The sequence below is a fragment of the Pteropus alecto genome, unplaced genomic scaffold, assembly GCF_000325575.1.
Source record: "Pteropus alecto unplaced genomic scaffold, ASM32557v1 scaffold45, whole genome shotgun sequence".
NCBI classification, from domain to species: domain Eukaryota; kingdom Metazoa; phylum Chordata; class Mammalia; order Chiroptera; family Pteropodidae; genus Pteropus; species Pteropus alecto.
Window position 1 is genome coordinate 20,670,493 of NW_006442491.1, and position 20,975 is coordinate 20,691,467.

A 20,975-nucleotide genomic window follows, 5' to 3' on the forward strand; every position below is an offset into this window, starting at 1 on the left:
ATAGAGAGAGAATTTTATCTATTATTTTAGGAGTTTATAGCAGAAAAGAAGAGGTTGCAATATGTGGTAAATCTGACAATGACACAGAGGTCACAGACTTTTTAAAAAAGGAATGAAGTGATGTCCATAGCTTTCATTGATCTTTTCCAACAAGTTACATGAATTTCTTGATGAATTATAAGACTCAGGCCTGTCTAGGAAAAACAATGAGACTTCCCTGTCTTCCAGTGAGCTGATTAGGGTTCACTAAAATAGACAATCTGTTTTTATGGCCTTTTACCCTACAGACAGATTCAAATAGCTGCTCCTAGCTGTACTCTACCACTATTTGGTCTGTCTCCTGCCATCATCTGTGAACATTATCAGTCTTTTCTTCACCTCTACTCCCTACCTCACAACCTTCCAGCATGCAGGCCCACAACGTAACACCTGATTCCTTGTTTTAATTGCCTTCTTTTGGGGCCTGGGGGCCAGGAGTTAGGTAGGTGTTGGCAAGCAAAGTACTGATGAATTGTGTCCAAGTGAAGTAAGTGGTGCATTTTAATAGGGCCACCTTTGTGAACTACTACTCTAAATAGCTTTATGTAGGTGCCCTAAAAGTAAATTGCCTTCCCTATCTAAAACAGAAAATGCAGTTCTAACCACATGTATTTTTATTATGTAACTATATCTTATCATACTGCATTTGATAAAATACAAATATGGCACAAATTGGAAGATGAGAAGCTGAATTATTCTGAAGAGCAGGTCTGCATTGATCTATTTCTTAGTTAATAACCACATTTGGTTCAATAAAGGTTTCTGAATGCTTACTGTAGCCAGCTTATAGTGCTAGGTATTAAACTGCTATTACAGAAAGACCCCCAAAACAGTTATTTAAACAAGATCTGACACTCATACAACAATCTGGAAGGCAAGTATTCCAGCAGGGCAATGGATATTGAGGGATGAAAGAATCTCTGCTGTACCAACCTTGTGGTGAGCCCAGAGGCAGAGCCATGTTTTATGGATCCTGAAACATACAAATTTGGAGGTCCTCTTTAAGTAAAAGAATCTAGAATTATAAAAAAATTACAAAATTAAGTATAGGACCTGAGCTAGTGAGAGTCCCTAGAGTAAAAGTTTAGCTTTTCAATAAATCCAACTTTGTAGGCTTCTGCCCTCCAGGCAAGATTTGCCTCAAAAAGATGGAGACCTGTATATGTTAGTGTATTATAGTATTGTTGATAAGTGGTCTGAAATAATTTCAGACTATTTTGCTATATTAAGAGCTATGGATAGTCATAAAAGATTGAGAAAAGGGAGAGAGGAACGTTTGTTGGAGTTATCCATAAAGGCTTCATACAGAAGGTATAGCCAGACCCCAAAGGATGGGTAGGACTTGGAAAGGCAGAATGAAGGGAGGAGGCTATTCCTGGTGAGGGATGCACATAGCAAAGTCTTGAAAGCAGAAATGAGCACAGCATTTGGGAAATGAGACTTAATGTTGGGGAACAAGATTAGTCAGAGATAAATGATAAACTGTCCTGATGAGATGCCAGAGTAAGACTTTTGGATTTGAACAAATAGAACAGGGGTTGGCAAACTACAGTCAGCTGGCAGGCTGAATATGACCCACCTTCTGTTTTTATAAATAAAGTTTTATTGGAACACAGCCATGCCTACTTCTTTACATATTTCTGTGGCTGCTTTCCAGCAAAAACAGAGTTGACCAGTTGCCACAGAGACCTTATGGCCCACAAAGCCTTAACAGAAAGTTTGCTGGTCCCTGAGATAGACAGTAAATAAAAGTGGGATTTTAAAGAAAGGCTTAATCTACCAGTTTAAGATTGTAAACTAAGACTGATCTAAGATTTAGGATGTTTTCAGACGCTTTCACATCGAAAAGATGAGAATTTTAGGTAAAAGAACAGAGAACATAAAATCCTCTAATAAGGACAAGAATAAAGTTTTATTGAAGACCATTTTTTTTTAATCTGATATATTTGCAAATTCTTAAATAAAGCTCAAGGCAGGTTTAGAAAACTTTAATTGAAATATTTTCTTAGTTTACAGAGAGTATATGTAAGGGATAATTAGGTTGAAATGAATCTCATTGTCTTGCTTAAACAGTTCTTGAGGCATTATTTGTTTTAGTTTGTTTTTTTTTTTTCCTGGTGTTCTTTTGTTTCTGAATCTTTCACAAAGCAGTTGGGGCCAATTATGTTCCATGCAATTAAAACCAAATAGTTTGTTCCAAGAAACTCTTTAATGCAGCTGTTTCTCCTTAATCTTGGTCATTTTTTATGATACCGTTTTCCCTCCTAAGTAAAGCTCTCTCGTTCTGTGGTGGTGGTATCTGCAAATTAACATTTCTAGTAAACTTTTTTGTAGGGTTCAAACTTTTCTGAACAGTATCTTCTCCCCTATGTCGAAAGCCCAGGAGCTCCTTCAGGTTCGATAAACTGTTTTTATATTCTTTTTTTTTTTTTTTTTAATTTCACCCATGTACATGCAACAGAAGAGAGAATTGTACCTAGGAAATAAAAATGTAACACTTCAAAAGATGACACAATGTTCCCATTAAAAAATTACTTTTACTTGACATCTGTGCTCCAAATTCCCACATTTTCACAATCATTTAACATTTACTGAAATCTTATGATGTGCACATCAATGAAGACTCAAATTGGAATAAGACCTGCTTCCTCCCCTCTTTAGATTCTTAAACTTTTGCTCTCAGGACCTCTTTAAAAAGTCTGCAAACTTTGAGGCTCCCAAAGAACTTTTGTTTATGTGAGTTTTATCTATTAATATTTACATTATTAGAAATTTAAAATGGGAAAATGTTTAAATATTTATTTAAAAATAACAATATGCCTATGACACCTTAACATAAATACCATAGTTTTATGAAAACTATATTTTCTAAAACAAAAAGTTGTGAAAAGGGGCCAAAATTAGCCAGGATAACCATATTTCTCAGGTTTTTAAAACCTGTGTTTCAGTATACTGAATATCTTTCTTAAACTACACATAATCTCCTTTAAAATTCTCCCATCTTGAGAAACCCTGCAGCAAAAGAATAAATAGCGCCAGGAATGCATTCAGACCCAGCAAGGGCTATCGAGATAGTCTTAAGGAGGCATTTTCATAGCACATGTAAACAGAGAAACATCAACTTGATGACTTTACATTTTACATACTTTGGCTGTCTTACAAAACTTGGAATGTGAATTTTAGGATAGTTTAGATGGCAGAATTTGTAAATAGACAGTTGAATGACCAGAAGTTTACTTTCACCACAGGTTCAGACATTTGGTGTGTGTGCTTGGCTGAGGAGCCAATGGGGCAAAGCTACCGTCTATGGGATTATGACTAAACGCCTGTAAGTCAGAATCCCACCCAGGATGAATGATTCGGCAGCTCCACAGAGCCTTCGTTGGCCTCGGTTGGCCTCAGATAGCTGTTCCCCCGCTGGCTGCCTCCAGAGTTCCACACATCGCATGTGCTCCACCATGGGTCCAGACAGAGGTCCAGTAGAAGAGCCCCTCCTCCCGGGAAAAGGGGCCACCCCCTCTCCCATCATTCCTAGACTACTGCTTCTGGGTGGGGGTTTCCTAGTAGCATAGCAGCTCCATCGCTGGGATCTATTGAAAGTCAGCTCTAGACACAATGGTTTGTCCCTCTCTTCTCCCACACCACTGCAGCAGGAGGCGGGGTGGGGGGGGGAGAAAAAAAGTTTACTTTCCAGTAATAGTAGGGTCGTATAGTTTTATGAGAAGACCAAGTTTATCTGTGCCATTAAACACAAATATTACAGTTTTATTCATAATTGCAAAATCTTGGAAGTAACCAAGATATTAAAAAAAAGAAAAGATGTCAAAAATGAAAAGATTGGATTCCGTGAATCTGTTTAATGTTTGGCTTAATAAAAGACAACTGGATTCTCATGTCTGCTTATACATTTAACCTGTTGTGTTATCACATGTCATCTAGCATCTAGAAAATTCCACCTTGAGAAAATCAGAGTGAAAAAGGCAAATAACATCTTAGTATTATTTTGAAAATAGTTTTGACCTCATATACCTGCTGAAAGGAGGGAGCCCAAGGGGTCCTTGGATCACACTTTGAGAGCCCCTGTTCTATGATGAGAAAAGGGATCTATATATGTAAAGGAAAATGACAAAATAGACAGCATAGTGACAAGGTGACAAAGGGGATTTCAGAGTAGGCAGCTATAATAACACTAGGAAAGGGATAAGGAAGGAGTAAAAGGCTTTGGGAATCAAGTAGAATTTGAGCTTGGCTTTGAAGGAATCATAGGGTTAACATGTGGAGATCTTAGAGAGAGCTTTTCAAGTAATTGAATAAAGGTACCAAAATTAGCAGCTGTATGCAGGAGGCAATAAGGAAACCAATCAGTTGAAAAGGAGGATTCCTGTAACAGTAACCATAAGAAAGCTGAAGTGGCAATATTAGTATCTGATAAAGTAAACTTCAGGATAAAAAAGCGTTCATTACCAGAGGTAAAGAGGAACATTTGCTAATGTATAAAAAAATGGTCTGTTCAGGAATCAAAACATCATTGTGTTGGCAGAAAAACAGATACACTGACCAATGGAACAGAATTGAGAACCCAGAAATAAACCCACATACATGTGGGCAAATAATTTTCAACAAAGGAGCCAAAAACATACAATGGAGAAAAGAAAGCCTCTTCAATAAATGGTGCTGGAAAATTGGAAAACCACATGCAAAAGAATGAAACTAGACTGCTGTCTATCACCATATACCAAAATTAACTCAAAATGGATCAAAGACCTAAATATAAGACCTGAAACAATAAATTGCATAGAAGAAAACATAGGTACTAAACTCATGGACCTTGGTTTTAGAGAGGATGTTATGAATTTGACCTCAAAGGCAAGAGAAGTCAAAGCAAAAATAAATGAATGGGACTATATCAAACTAAAAAGCTTCTGCACAACAAAAGAAACCATCAACAAAACAAAGAGGCAACCAGCTGAATGGAAGAAGATATTTGCAAGCAACACCTTCAATAAGGGGCTAATATCCAAAATATGTAAAGAACTCATACAACTCAACATCAACAACAATGACAAAAAGACAATCCAATAAAAAAATGGGCAGAGGATCTGAACAGACACTTCTCCCTAGAAGATGTACAAATGGCCGGCAGATATATGAAAAGATGCCCAACTTCACTAGCTATTAGAGAAATGCAAATCAAAACCACAATGAGATACCACCTCACACCTGTAAGAATGGCAATAAGACAAGTAATAACAAGTGTTGGAGAGGTTGTGAGGAAAAAGGAACCCTCATACACTGCTGGTGGGAATGTAAATTGTTACAGTCACTATGGAAAACAGTATAGAGGTTCCTCAAAAATTAAGAATAGAATTACTTTATGACCCAACAATTTCTCTTCTAGGTATCTACCCAAAAAATCCGCCAATGTTTATTCATAAAGAGATATGTACCCCAATGTTCATTGCAGCACTATTCATGGTAGCCAAGACATGGAAACAACTGAAGTGTCCTTCGGTAGATGTTTGGATAAGGAAGATGTGGTACATATGTACAGTGGAATATTACTCAGCCATAAGAAGAGATGAAATACTGCCATTTGTGACAACATAGATGGATCTTGCTAAGCTAAAATAAGTCAGAAAAAATTGAGAACCATGCGATTTCACTCATATGTGGATATAAAACTAAAAGCAAAAAACGAACAAGACAGACAAAAGCTCATAGACACAGACAACAATATAGTGGTTACCAGAATGAAAGGCGGGGGGAGGTAGAAAAGGATAAAGGAGGTCAAATGTATGGTAATAGTAGGAGATATGACTTTGGGTGGCAAACACACAATGCAATATACAGCTGCTGTATTACTGAATTGTACACTTGAAACCTACATAACCATTAATCAACATCACTCCAACAAATTTAATTTAAAAATATAAAAAAGGATCTATTCATCAAAAAGACTACAGTTTTAAATGTGTACTCATAGAATTACAAAGTTTCCAAATATATGATGTAAAAACTGGCATATGAACGGAAAAAGTAAAGAAACCTACAATTACAGTTGGAGTTCTCAACACTTTTCTCTTGGTAATAGAACAAATAGTCACAAAATCAGTAAAGAAAACACAATGTAAACCACTGTATCTAATTGCCATTTATTGAACTCTCCACCCAAAACTGAAGAATACACATTCTTTTCAAGTACATTTGGAATATTCATTAATATAACCTATATGCTAGACACAAAATAAATATTAATATATTTTAAAAGTTTGAAACAATACAGTGTATGCTATCTTACCTATTAACTGGCCATAATATAATTACATTAAAAATCACTAATGAAAAGTTATCTGGGAAAAATCTCCAAATGTTTTGAAATTAAGCAAATATGCCCCTTACTAATGCATAGGTCAAAGGGGAAATCAAAAGAAATCAGAAAATATTTTGAAGGGAATGATGATTAAAACCACATATCAAAATTTATGGGATGTAGTTATGGTAGTCTTTAAAGAGAAATTTATACTTCTAAGAGCTAATATTAAAAAAGAAGATTTAAAACTAAATGATCTAAACTTCCACATTAAGGAGCTAGAAAAAAAGAGCAGATTAAACAGTAAGCAAAAGGGAGGACATTATAAATGTAAGAATGGAAATCAGTGAACTAGAATATGGACAAAAATTTGGAAAAATAGCGAAATAAGAAGTTGGTTCTTTGAAAGACTAACAACTGATAGCCTCTAGCTAAACTGATCAAGAAAAGAAGAAAATCTCAAATTACTAGTATTAGGAATGAAAAGGAGGATATCACCACAGACCCCACTGAATAATAACCAAAATAAAAAACTTACTGGTGTGCTCAATAGTAGAATGGAGTTAACAGAGGAAAGTGTCTGTGTACTTAAAGATAGATCAATATAAATTATTCAGTCTGAGCAATAGAGAAGAAAAGATTTTTAAAAATAAGCAGAGCCTCGAGGGACAATATCAAGAGGTCTAACATTTGTGTTGGAATTCCAGAAAAAGAAGAGAAAGAGTACAGTATAGAAAAAGTGTTTGAAGAAGTAATAGCTAAGAACTTCCCCAGTTTGGTGAAAGACATATTCATCTACCAGTCAAAAAGCTCAGCCAACTTCAAACAAACAAACAAAAAATTCATGATATATACTTCATAATCAGACTGAAAAAAATACTGAAAGCAAACGGAGTAAAAATATTACTTATAGAACTATGATTTGAATGGCTGTAATTTCTCATCAGAAACTATGGAGGCCAAAAGGAAATGAAATAACATTTTTAATGTGCTAAATGAATGTCGATACAGAATTATATATCCAGAGAAAACATCCTTGAAAAAGGAAGGTGAAATAAAGATATTCTCAAATGAAGGTCAAACTAAGACAATACATTACCAGAAGATCTTCTCAAAAAGGATTGCTAAAGAAAGTTCTTCAAAGAGAAGGCAAATGATACCAGAAGGAAATGGAGAACACTAGGAGTAGAGGAAGAGCAATAGAAATGGTAAATATCTGAGTAAATATAATAGACCATTCTTCTCCTCTGAATTCTTTAAAGTGTTTGATGGTTGAAAGCAAAAATTATATTGCTTGATAGAATTTTCTGTGTATATGAATGTAACTACATCAGATAGGAGGGAGAGTTAAGAGATTAATATGGTGGTAAGGTTTCAACAATAAATTGGTAAACTCCAATTGGAAGTAGACTGAAAAGTTAAGTATGTATATTATAATCCCTATAGCAACCACACACACACACACACACACACACACACACACACACACACACTGCACATTACAGTAAAAGTTTTTAAAAGCCCATAGTAGATAAAATGGGATACTAGAAAAATTCAAATAACCCCAAAGAAGGCAGGAAAAGGGAAATAAGACACAAAAAGAGAGGAAACAAGTAGAAAACAGATAATAAAATGGTAGACAATCCAAACATATTAACTATTATATTAAATGTAGAGGTTTAAATGTACCAATTAAAACACAGACATTGTCAGAATGGATTTTTTAAAATGGCATAACTACATGCTGTTTACAAAACTCATTTCCAATGTAATGATACAGCTAGATTTAAACGAAAAGAATGGAAAAAAAGATATAACATGCAAACCAAAATAAATCTGAGTAGCTATATTAATATCAGACAAAGTATTATTTGAAGAAATAATAGCTAAGAGCTATGAAGTCTCAGAACAAAGAAAACTACCAACGATAAAGAAGAGCATTACATAATGATACAAGGGTCAGTTTACCAAAAATATGTAATAATCCTAAATGTGTATACCGTAAACAGAAGTGTCAAAATACATGAAGTAAAACTGTTGCTTAAAAAGAAAAATAGATAAATTGACAATTATAGTTGGCGTTTCAACACTCCTCCCTCAGCAATTGATAGAACTACTAGACAAAAAATTAGCATATAGAAAAACTCAACCAAATGGATCTCATTGACATTTATGGAACACTCCATCCAACAACAGCAAAATACACATTTTTTTCAACTGTACGTGGAAACAATAATCAGGCATACACAGAAGTTGTAATCGATATAGACCATATGCTAGGTTATAAAGTTATCCTTAACAAAGTTAAAAGATTTTAAATCATGCAAAGTATGTTATCTGACCATAATAGAATTAGGCTAGAAATCAAAACCAGAAAGATAACAGGAAAATCTCCAAACATTTGGATATTAAACAACATGTTTCTAAATAATCAAAAGGTCAAAGAGTAAGTCTCAAGTGAAATTATAAAATATTTAGAACTGAACAAAAATGATGGTACAACAAATTTTCTATGGCCATGCCACCCTGAACAAGCCTGATCCTGTCTGATCTCAGAAGCTAAACAGGGTCGGGCCTGGTTATTACTTGGATGGGAGATCATCTAGGAAGACCAGGTGCTGTAGGTGTAAAAAATAAAAGATTGTAAGCTGACAAGGTCCTTGCAATCTGTGAGGTCAACCAAGGGTTGTCTCGCCTAAAAAAAATAAATAAATAAATGATAGTACAACAAATCAAGCTAAAGCAGTGCTTAGAGGAAAATTGATAGCATCAATGCTTATATTAGAAAAGAAAAAAAGTCTCATATGAATAATGTAAGCTTGTACCTTAAGAAATTGGAGAACTATACCCAGGGCAAACAGAAGGAAGGAAAGAATAATGATAAGAGCAAAAAATCAATGAAATTGAAAATAAAAAAAATAATTAAGGAAACCAAAAGCCAGTTCTTTGAAAAGATCAATAAAACTGATAATCTTCTAACAAGACTGATAAAGAAAAAAGAAGATACAAATTACCAGTATCAGTAATGAAAACAATTATACACTTTTAAAAGGTAATAAAAATTACAGACATTTAAAAGGTAATAAGGGAACACTCTGAACAACTCTATACACATAAACTCGACAATTTAGATGAAATGGACTAATTCCTTGAAAACTACAAAACTCACTCAAAATGAAATAAACTCATTTTTAAACCATTAAATACATTGAATTCATAACCTACAAGAAAAGGAATCTCCTGTCCCAGATGTTTCAGTTTATATACTGTATTATTTTCATGACATGTTCAAAAAGACAAGACAAAAAAAACTATGGTGATGGAGAAAAAAATGAGTGGTTGCCAAGGGTTAGTTAGGAATGAGGGCAGGGTGACAAGTATGACTACGAAGGACAGCATGAGGGAATTTTGGGGGATGCTGGAACTGTTTTGTATTCTGTTTGTGGTGGTGGTTGCATGAATCTATACATGTATTAAAATGAACTGTACACACAAAAAGTCAATTTTACCATATGTTTACTTATAATTCTTTTTTGTAGAACCAGGACTCCTGAGGCAAATCACTTATTCCAGAGCTGGGACACAGGAGGTACAAGATGAACCTGGAACATCATTTATGCTATAAAGTAAGGAATTACTAAAAATAAGAATGGGCACATGTCTTGAAGGCAAAGGAGCCAACCTGAAGAAATTTCTACTGACTCTATCTGGATATTTTAGCACCAGAATAATTAAGGAATGTAATAAATTATAAACCATTAAATAGAAAAATATGAATCCCAAATTATAAATAAATAAATAAATAAAAGGGAGAGGGAAAGACCGTTGCTTACAATAGAATGTCTAATGCTTACTGCTAAATGTGGAGGGAATGCTGAAGTTGTAAAATTATCATTTTGCAACCCTCATAACAAAGAATGGTTCAGGCAAGAATATCAATGAATATTAAAGCTAGGAGCAAATATTTATGAGATGCAGAATATTTGCATGATCTTAGAGTATGTCCCAATAGATGGTTTATTGGTTGCCAGGGAAAAATTATAACTCTACAGTGGAGAAATCTGACAACTGAACCAGGTGATCATAATTAACATCACCAATAAGGGGCAGACGGATATCGTGTGCCTCTAGATATTAAACCCTGAAGAGAACAGACAACATTTATGTAGTTCTTCGATCAGAAATGTATAATATGAATCTAATTATGAGAAACATCAGACAAACTAAAATGTTTCCATAATTTTTCATGTTCTGTTACATTTTAGGTTTGTCTGATGTTTCTCATAATTAGATTCATATTATCATTTAATTATACATTTAATTAGATTCATATTATACATAATTAGATTCATATTATACAGCGTCATAAATGACAAAGGCTATAAAATTTTTAAGATTAAAGAAGACTAAAGAGAAATGAAAACCAAATGCAATGCCTGATCATTAACTAGATCCTGTGGCAGAGGGGGGAAAATTCAATAGTGGACATATTGTGTCAATTAACAAAACTGGATGCAATAGACTAGAGTATTATATCAATGCTAAATTTGCTGAAATTGATCAATGTTGTGTGGTTAGGTAATAGGATATCCTTATTAGGAAATACAGACCGAAGTATTTGGAGGTAAAGGTAAATGTTTGCAACTTTTTCTTAAATCATTCAGAAAAAAAAAACTGTATGTGTGTGCACATGTGTGTGTATAAAAAAAAGGCAATGAAAATGATAAAGCAAATGGATAAAAATGTTAATGAAAAAGTGACGTCAGAATTATGGCAGTGTAAGAGAACGTTCCTTTGATCTCTCTCCTTGAAATTACATCACGTTGAACAGCTATAATCAATCAAGGATTTCTAGACTAACACACAAACACTTCTTAGAGATCTGCACACTGAAACATCTGAAGGTGGGTGAGTTGGGGCAAATCGGAAGAGAACAGGGATGGGTACTGGCCTGGAGCTCACTGTGGGACTCGGGAAGAGGGGAGGAATCAGGTTGCTTCATGCACGCTCTGTAGCCCCAAACATTCATCCTGAGTGATCATCATATACTATGGCTGAACCCAGCGATCAATCTATAGAGGTAGAGACCAAAATACAGAAGCGTGACAGCTGTGTTCTAGCAGCCATGACTGTCAGGCAGAAAACAAAGCCACTGCACATGACAACCTCCTCCTACCCTCCTAGAATTTGCCTTCCTGCACCCTCCCAGAGCTAGCAGTAGACCCCAGAAGAAACTCTCAGTGAGTGTCCGACTACAGAGCAGAGTATCTACAGCCCAGAGAACTGAAGAGTCAGCTTTGAGAGGCAGACGCACACTGCAGCTAATCCCAGTGACTGAGTGGAGATATAGAGCCGAGACAGCTAGGGTCTGGCAGTCGCCATTACTGGGAGGAAAGCAAAGCAGCAAACACACCAGTGGCCTCTCCCAACCCACCCTGCTCCCGCCCATTGAGCCTGATTCCAGCATAGGCACCTGGGATACCTCAAGCAGCACAACATTGCATCTGGCTGCTGGAGGCAGCTCCAGGCCTTACTTACCACATTCTCCCACAGCAGTGGAGCCCTGAAGCTGAGGCAACCTGGTCACAGAGGAGACACTAGTGAGTATCCCCTAGGAATAAAGGGCAATTTTTGCCCAGCACACATCCAGGAGGCCTGGGCAATGCAGAAGGCTTGTGTGCCACCTACTGGAAAACAAAAGTAAAACCTCTTCTTATCAACCTGCTAAAGAGGTATCACCCTTAATAAAAAAGCAGAGTTCATTCCCATAAATGCCTAGGAGTAGAAAAAAATCCATCAAATACCACAAACAACTAAGATAACAAGGCAGCTCAGAAAGAAAATGAAATTCTCCAGAAAATAACTTAAAGACATGGAAATATGTAATTTAAATTACAGAGAATTCAAGATCGCGGTTCTGAAAAAATAAGATGCAAGAAAACACAGATAGGCAGTTTAATGAACTCAGAAATATAATCAGCAAACAAAAGGAATACTTTATCAAAGAGATTGAAACTTTAAAAAAGAACCAAATAGAAATTCTGGAGCTGAAGAACTCAATAAAAGAGATGAAGAATGAAATAGTGAGCTTAGGAAATAGAACTGACCAGATGGATGAAAGAATCAGTGATATTGAAGACAGAAATCTGGAAATGACACAGATGGAAAAAGAGACTTGAGAGTGAAAATAAATGAAAGAACTCTACAAGAACTATCTGACATCATCAGAAAGAGCAATATAAGAATAAGGGGTATACCTGAAGGAGAAGAGAGAAAGGAACAGAGAGCCTATTTAAACAAATAGTTGATGAGAACTTCCTAAACTTATGGAAAGAACTGAAGCCTTAAATCTAAGAACCAAACAGAACGCCTGATTATCTCAATCCAAAAAGGCCTTCTCTAAGACACATTATATTAAAATTGTCAAAAACTGATGACAAAGAAAGAATTCTCAAGGCAGCTAAGAAAAAGAAAACAGTAACCTACATAGGAAATCCCATTGGATTATCATCGGATTTTTCAGCAGAAACTCTGCAAGCTAGGAGGGTGTGGAATCAAATATTGGAACTATTGAAAGAGAGAAATTATCAGCCAGGAATAATATATCCAGCAAAGTTATCCTTTAGATATGAAGGAGAAATAAAGACCTTTCCACACATACAGAAGCTGAGAGAATTTTTCCACCACAAGGCCTGCATTACAGGAAATACTAAAGGGGGTTATTCTACCTAAAACAAAATATAAATGGACAATTCACCAATAAAAAGGCATAGAGTAGCAGATTGGATTGAAAAACAAAACCCAACCATATGCTGCCTTCAAGAGACACATCTCAGCTGCAAGGACATATATATCCCATATATGAGTGAAATCTTATGTAGAACTTAAAACTGAAAGCAACAAACAAACATGATAATCGACAGATATTTTCAAAAGTCTGTATATTCCATTTTGGGGAGAGAAGGAAGGTAGATAAAAGTAAAGGGGATCAAATATATGGTGATGGAAGGAAATTTAACTTCGGGTGGTAAACACACAAAGCAGTACACATATGGCGTATTATTGAATTGTACACTTGAAACCTATATGATTCTATTAACCAATGTCACCCCAATCAATTTAATAAAAAGAATATCTATTGCAAACTTGTGATTGGATCATGTAATCAGCCTTCAGATTCTTGGGATAAGGATTGATTTCTTTGTTTTACACCTGTTGGAGGACAAACAACCATGCCACATATTCAGGTTAGGTTCTCAGAATGCCTAGGGATATGAATGGATATTCACTGCATGATCTCCAGACCATTCTCATGTTTGTCAAAAAATGTATGCAACAACAAGAGCAACTCTAGAAAAGGAGTTTGAGGTGGCCACATTAAAGATGAAGTATTTGGAACAGTAAAGGAAGATATATCATTACGTGAATATAAAAAAATATTTGCTGTCACAAACTTCTCCTGCCCCATTGACTACAGCTGAGGAAAAATTACGACAGATTAAAATTACCAAGGTACACACAGACATGGATATGGACACTAAGCATCAAACACTTCAAGGAATAGCATTTCCTATTTAAGATTTTCAGGCTTTGGAAAAATTGAATAACAGCTCAACTATGTGCAATTGAAATGAGATGTAAAAAATGAAAATATAATTTTGGCCAACACAGCAAATACAGAACTAAAAGATTTGTCAAAGAGGATTCCCAAGGATTCAGCACATTACTATTTCTTTCTGTATAAACATTTCCATAAAGGAGACTATTTAGAGTCCATAGTTTTTATTTATTCAATGACTGGATATACATGCAGGGTGGGAGAAGAGAGCTGATGTTGTATTCCAGCTGCAAGAGCCCTCTGCTAGAAATTAGACAACTACAAATGGATATTATTAGAAAGATCGAGATAGGCAATGGGGATGGGCTGACTGTAGAATTCCTTTGTGAAGAGGTACACCCAAGCAGCAGGCACATAAGCAAAGTTTTGCAAAACCAAAAGGTCCTGCAGGAAAAAGAGGAATTTGAAGTCTAATTAGGAGTTCAGCTGAAACTGAAGCCACTAATGATTAATAATATATTAAGTATTACAATACTACTTTTTTAAAAGTCCAGCTTTCAGTACAGGAGACCTGAAATCATTCCATGTTGATAGTAGGAAAAATATTGTACTTTTTGAAAAATAGCACTTTTTACTTCTGTGTATTTTTAAAATAAAGAAGTCTCGTGATTTCTATTTTTGAGTTAAAGCTAAAAAAGGGTTCAACATAGTGATGTCTAATTTTGTCACACTGTTTTCCTAGAGAAATAATTCCATATTTTCACATAATTCTTAAAGTTTTATACAGTTGGGCCAATTTTAGAAAGTCTAATGTTTAAAACTTAGATATACTTCTTATTACTCCTTAGTGAGACTTCAAATTCTTTTCTTTGAGAGAAAAAGACTTTGAAATATTCATACTACTTAATATGTTAAGGGCCAGGTTAGATTATTTTCTAAGCTGAAAACTTAGTGTGCCTAAGAAGAGGTGGAAAGTTGCTTACTCTGAGGAGTACTGCTAACTCTCAGACTGTGGGATCATGTCTACAACTTTTAGAAACAGTGCTTTATTGCAGCAGTCTTCTGTTTGACTTTGGTTTTTTAAAGGGCATTAACATTTCAGAAGGTCAACTTACTCTGAAACTTTAAAGGTACAAGATACTTTCTGTACTGCAGGATTTCTGTTGAATTGAAAGACACGTTTAAACCACTTTAGTAAATTCTCTTTCTAGTGTTTTAAAAAATTTCTTTTTCAAAAGTAAGTCATTCTATTATAAGTAGTGAGGCCAAATATTTATGTTCAGTTGAATATTAAATTAATATTATTCAAAAGCAAACAAAACTAAAGTCAATGTTGAAAAAGTTTTAAACATCAAGATCGATTTCTCTACAAAACTGTATATTTATAGGCAAATTATGTTCTTTATCACTTTTGAGCAAATATTTAGATTTAATAAAATAATTCTAAAGTCCTAGTGCTCATCAGCCTAACACAGATAAGCACTTAAGAATCTTGTTTCAATTTACATCTTACTTCAAAACACATTTAACTGTTTTTTAAAGCTTTGCATTTTCAGCTACAACCTACAGATTTTGAGCCTCATTTTTCTTTGATACTTGAAATAGATAGAGCTAGAACACTTCATCACATTTAAACTGTAAAACCTGCTGTGAGAGCCAGAACTGGGAGGTGTTTTCTAAATGAACTGTGGGGATCCAGGAATTAGAATTTTTTAATCTAAACTTTATGCTGCATAAAACAAATACCAGAAATGCATATTTCAGAGTATAAAATATGAACCACTAATTTTTATACTTTATTATCTAAAGTAATATGTTCCCTTTTAGAAATTCAATGTGTGTTCAAGTAAAGCATTTTAGAAAAATTACGGGTTGACAGATTGTTTTTCTAGAATTAAGAATATTTTTGTGGGGTTTTGTTTTTACAAATAATCAGACTATAATATTTAAACATGCAAAATAATCGACAGTGATGTTACACTTGTCTCAAGATACACTTTAAGTCATTCTATTGGTGCACACGTAGACACACATACACACAAATTATTGCATTGAGAATCCTGGATCTGTGTTGCAGACCATAGGTGAAGTTGTTATTTTCAGTCAAGAAGAATGTTAACCTGTCATGAAGGTATGAAATAATTTAATAGTGAATGTTTTTCTGTACTATCCATGTACAATTATACTCTAAATTCCACTAAACTACATGAATATAAATTCCAGAATATGGGTATGATTATATAATAATAAACTAATTATTATTAAATCAATGATTGTTGAAAATCAGTGATGCATTTGTTACAGTGTATAACTCATTTACAGTATGTTTTAGGTGGCATCATCATAACAATAGGTGAATAAAGGATTCCCAATTAATTTATATAGCAGAGAAGAATTACATGCCTTCTGTAGATGTTTTGTAAGTGGACTTTATATTGCAATAAAATTTGTTTTCTCTTTTTAAAAAAGAAGTATCAAAGAATTTCTTGGAATAATCTGGTGCATCTACTGGGAAAAATTAAGGAAAAATATGTTTTTAAAGTGCTAATGTTTAATTAATCTTATAATAGAAATTAAATTCAGAAAAAAGTTAATGGAAATTAAATATACAATCATAATAAATTAGAAGATGTTAACAATGTGTTCAAACTTGAAAAAATTAATATCTTGGGAAATAATAAAATGTCATCTTGCTCCAAATACAAATATTGTGGGACCGAGAAGTCACATAGAATAATCAATATTCCAGAAGTCAGCAGTCGTGAATTAGCAGGAATATCTTTTATTTGTATTAATCATTTGATCCTCTTAGTCATTTGATGAACAAGCCAAGTCTCATATAGGATGTCTCTAAATCCCACCAAAAAACTGGGTTGCTAGTATTGATGGAAATGTGAAATAGCCTGATATGTGAGAAAGAGCACTGGAAAAGAAGTCAAAAGACCTCCAGTATAGTTCACAGTTCTGCCACTAACTAGCTGAGTAAATCTCTTAATTACTCTGGGCTAAAGTTTTTTTTTAACATGTAAAATGAAAAATATATATTAAATTACCTTCAAGAGCTCTTCCAATAATAAAGATTTGTGAGGTGGAAAAGTAAATAAAATTGGAGATGCATTGCCTAGTAAAGGTCTCCCATGTCCAACATGGTCATATGTGCTCAAGGATAGAGCTAGAAAGTGTTTAACATGCTTATTTATCTCATCCGTCCTTAGGGAGGGATCAAATGTCCCCTGGAATATTTTTCATGGGAAAGAGATCTCCGTTGTCTAGAAAACTCCTTGGTGGTGAAGGAAACGACACCATGAACTCCAGAATACTGTTAGGACAGCTTTCAAATCCAATAGGATGATTATATAGATCAATAAAAGATAACTTACAGAGGGAAGAAAATTCTTTTGTGTGTACAGTGCTCTGTGCCAATTACTTTATATAGCTATCTCAGTTACTCTTAATGTATTATGTAGGTTTATTGTCCCCATTTTTTAAATTTAAATTTTTGGATAGAGGAAGTACAAATTAGTAGTTATAAAACAGTCACACGGATATAGAGTACAGCATAGGGAATATAGTCAATATTATTGTAATGGCTGTGTATAGTGCTAGATGGGTGTTAGAGTAATTGGGGGGATCACTTCATAAATTATATAAATGTCTAACCATTGTACTGAATATCTGAAACTAATATAATAACAATAAAGGAAAAAAAAGGAAAAAATAATACAAAGCGTAGTCTGAGGTGAACAATTCTAGGTCCACACTCTTGGTAAAACATGGAAAGCACAGCATTTTTTTTTTTTGTATTTAACCTGGCTCTTGACAAAGATTGCACAAATCATTTGTCTTAATTGGGTTCCCCTAAAAGCAAAGTCTAAGACAAGAGCTTGGGTACGTATGGTTAAGTTGGGACCTCAGGAATAGGAGGGATGGAATAGGAAGAGTAAAAGAGGAAAGGAGAAAGGAAAACAAAGACGTGTTATTAAGATTACCATATCTCACTTAAATGTGGAATCTAAAGAACAAAATAAATGAACAAAAGAAGAAAACAGAGACAGACTCATAGATACAGAGAACAAACATGATTGCCAGTTGGGAGGAGGGTTGGGAGCTGAGTGAAAAAGGTGAGGGATTGAGAAGTACAAATTGGTAGTTATGAAATCATCATGGGGATATAAAGTACAGCATAGGGAATATAGTCAATAATATTGTAATAACTATGTATCGTGCCAAGTAGGTACTAGACTAATTGGAAGATCGCTTCATAAATTATATAAATGTCTAACCACTATGCTGTATACTTGAGACTAATATAAAAAATATTGAATGTCAACCGTAATTGAAAAAATAAAGATGACTACTGTGGGTAATAAGTAAGTAAATAAATTTCAGATAGTGGAGAAATTGAGGATCACAAAGTTTAAGTGATCGGAATCCCATATTCTTTCCATAATCCCTCCCATCTCTGTCTAGAGAACCCAGTTCTTCCAGAGAACCTTCCTATTCCTTCCATAGAACCTTCCATGATCATTCTGGCCTACAATGATTTTTTCTTCTTCTGAGCTTCTCTAGTGCGTATAACCTATACGACCAATTTCACACCTGTAACTTTTTGCAATGTTGGTTATATTGATTCATTTGTTAATCAGTAAGCATTTATTAAACAGCCACCATGGAACCCCATTAGGCAGTGGGGATACACAGATGAGTAAGTCTCTGCTCTCAGCAGTTAAAATCCAATAAAGACAACCCCATTAGCAGTTTATTAACATCCCAATCCATTCTAAGAATAAATCATTCTCTCTACTTATCTTTCTCCTAGTTAGGAACACTCTCATTTCAGCTCTCAGGCCAATAAAAAAAAAAATTTAAATCATTGAGCCTGAAAGTAGCAAAACTAAACCTTAAGAGAAAGGAGAATTTTACTTAATGAATTACAGTAGCAAATATTCTATAAGCATCAAGGACAAAACACAGAGGAGATAACAATTGACTGAGAAACAAACTTCCCAAGCAGAGAGGATTAGAGCCAAGCTCCCAGCCCTGTGGCAGTACAGAATGGCTGGTGGCACTTTGCTATCTTAATCAATCCTGCCTGGGGAAAAAAGACTTATTTATCACTCGTTGGTAACTAGGCATGACTTCAGGAACAAGACTATTCCAGCCACTGTTCTAGCCAGTTATGCTACTAACAATGTATTCCTAAGATTGTCTTCTTGAGTGCAACAATCACTTTCTAGCAGATGGTGAAAGTCCACAAATAACAGTTATGTGAGCAAAATCTGGTACATAGAAAAGATTCTGCCCAGCTTTGGTTTCTTTCTGGTTCTTTTAGTCGGTTTGGATCTTGCACTCTAGTAATGTTAAGTTCCTGTTTTGTTTTGTTTTTTCTTTAGTTTCAAGCTCAATCCAGTTAATGTACAAAGCAATATGGTAGGTACTTAAGGTAAATAAACTTGAAAAAAAGGATTCTTGTTTCAAAGGGTTGAGAAACAGTAATTATCTAGTATGTAGATCGGGTCATGAATGTCATGTTTTTGTGACAAGTACTTCTGCTCTTTAGAGTCATGTATAAAAGGCAGATATATGGCATAGAACATTCCACCTCATACTGTAAGATTAAAATCATTGCTGTTTTCAAGGTCCTGGGCTAGGCTATGTTATTCAGGAGTCCTAGTCATGCCTACTAATAGGCTTGTCCCAGATATAAACATTGCAAGCATTTTCTGAAGTGGAGCTGAATTCAGAGGATTTCTCGGTCTTACCATTGTAACCTAGGATCTAAGAAAGAGAAAGACTAATCCCTGTGACTTATTGGGTTATGTACCCCACATCCTTCCTAGAGGTGCCCCTGAGGAATATTCTAACCCAAGCCTCATCCTGCCTACTAAGCAAGAGGTGAGGTGGGTGAATAGATTCCCTCTAAAATGTAGAGGGTAGGGGTAAGGGAACTGAAATTCATTGATCATCTACCATGTGTTACATACATCATATCTCATTTAAAATTCACATTAACACTGTATAATATTATCGCCCCTATTTTACATCTGAGGAAACTGAGGCCCAACAAAGTTTATTAACTTGTCCAAGGTCACATAGCTAGTAAGTGGTATTGATTCAGCTTGGCGAATGGCATTGGATGGAGTCCTAGTTCGGAAATCTGTTGGATCCTGGCTCCACCAAGGATCTTCCATGGATAAGTAATGTTAAATTATCAAAATGCTCCAAAACTACGGGCAAGAGGCCCCCACACATCAGGCTGGACCCCAGGGAGACCCAGACAGCACCTAAAATTCAATTGCACCAAATTTCATTAGTCTCCAAAATTCAGTTTTTTGCACCTTAATTTCAAACTGCTTTCAGATTAGAAATGTTATAGCTCAATTGCCATAAAGCAAAAGGACTCACCAGAGAAACTCCTGCTGAGTTAGCAACACTCTGGGAGATGGAGATCCTTGAGGCAAGAGATATAGAGGTCCCTTAGCCCTGAAACCACTGAAGATCTGGGAGGCCAGCAAAGTGGTCAGTAGGGTAGTCACACAGTTGGAGTTCATTAATAGCCCAGGGTTGTATAAAAAGCAGTGGAAATTCAGAGGATGGCTTTGGTCAGGCTGCCAAAGTCCCTGAACTGAAGCCCGGACCCTGAGTTCATTGACCCTTCTCATTCAGCACTATTTCCACAGGTAAGTCCAAAGGAGAATTGCTTCAGGAATCTGACAATTTAACTCTGCTCTGCTGATATAAGGATATCATCATCAAAACTGGCAAGAAAATGAGCTGATGATGACATGATTTACTAATGAGATAAACTCTCATTTCTTTTAGGGAGCTTTGTAGGAATTCTCTAAAATAATAGATAGCCCCTCATTCATTTATATTTAACTTTGGGTTTTGGGGTGGTACTTGGCAGAAGTAAGGTTCCTGGTTATGTTTAAGTTGGGTTGAACATCAAAATGAGTTGTCTTTGAGAATACACTGATTGATGATGAAGCACAAAGGAGAACCAACTGGTAATTTAGAAATTGCCATCATTGATCAACAAATGGGGAGGGGAGTCATAAGTAGATACTT

At 35.1% G+C, this 20,975-nt stretch overlaps 1 long non-coding RNA gene and 2 pseudogenes across 1 annotated transcript in view; all 3 read left to right on the forward strand.

Moving 5' to 3' along the window:
• The window catches only part of LOC107196369, a 37,691-nt gene extending 27,535 nt beyond the window's left edge, over positions 1 to 10,156 (forward strand). Inside the window, exon 3 of the long non-coding RNA XR_001517771.2 lies at positions 9,889 to 10,156. This is a non-coding gene — a long non-coding RNA (uncharacterized LOC107196369). The remainder of the gene's footprint in view (positions 1 to 9,888) is intronic.
• LOC112471155 lies at positions 8,858 to 8,976 on the forward strand (annotated as a pseudogene).
• Positions 10,157 to 11,399: 1,243 nt separating the features above from the next.
• Positions 11,400 to 16,375, forward strand: LOC107196368 (annotated as a pseudogene).
• The last annotated feature ends 4,600 nt before the right edge of the window (positions 16,376 to 20,975 follow it).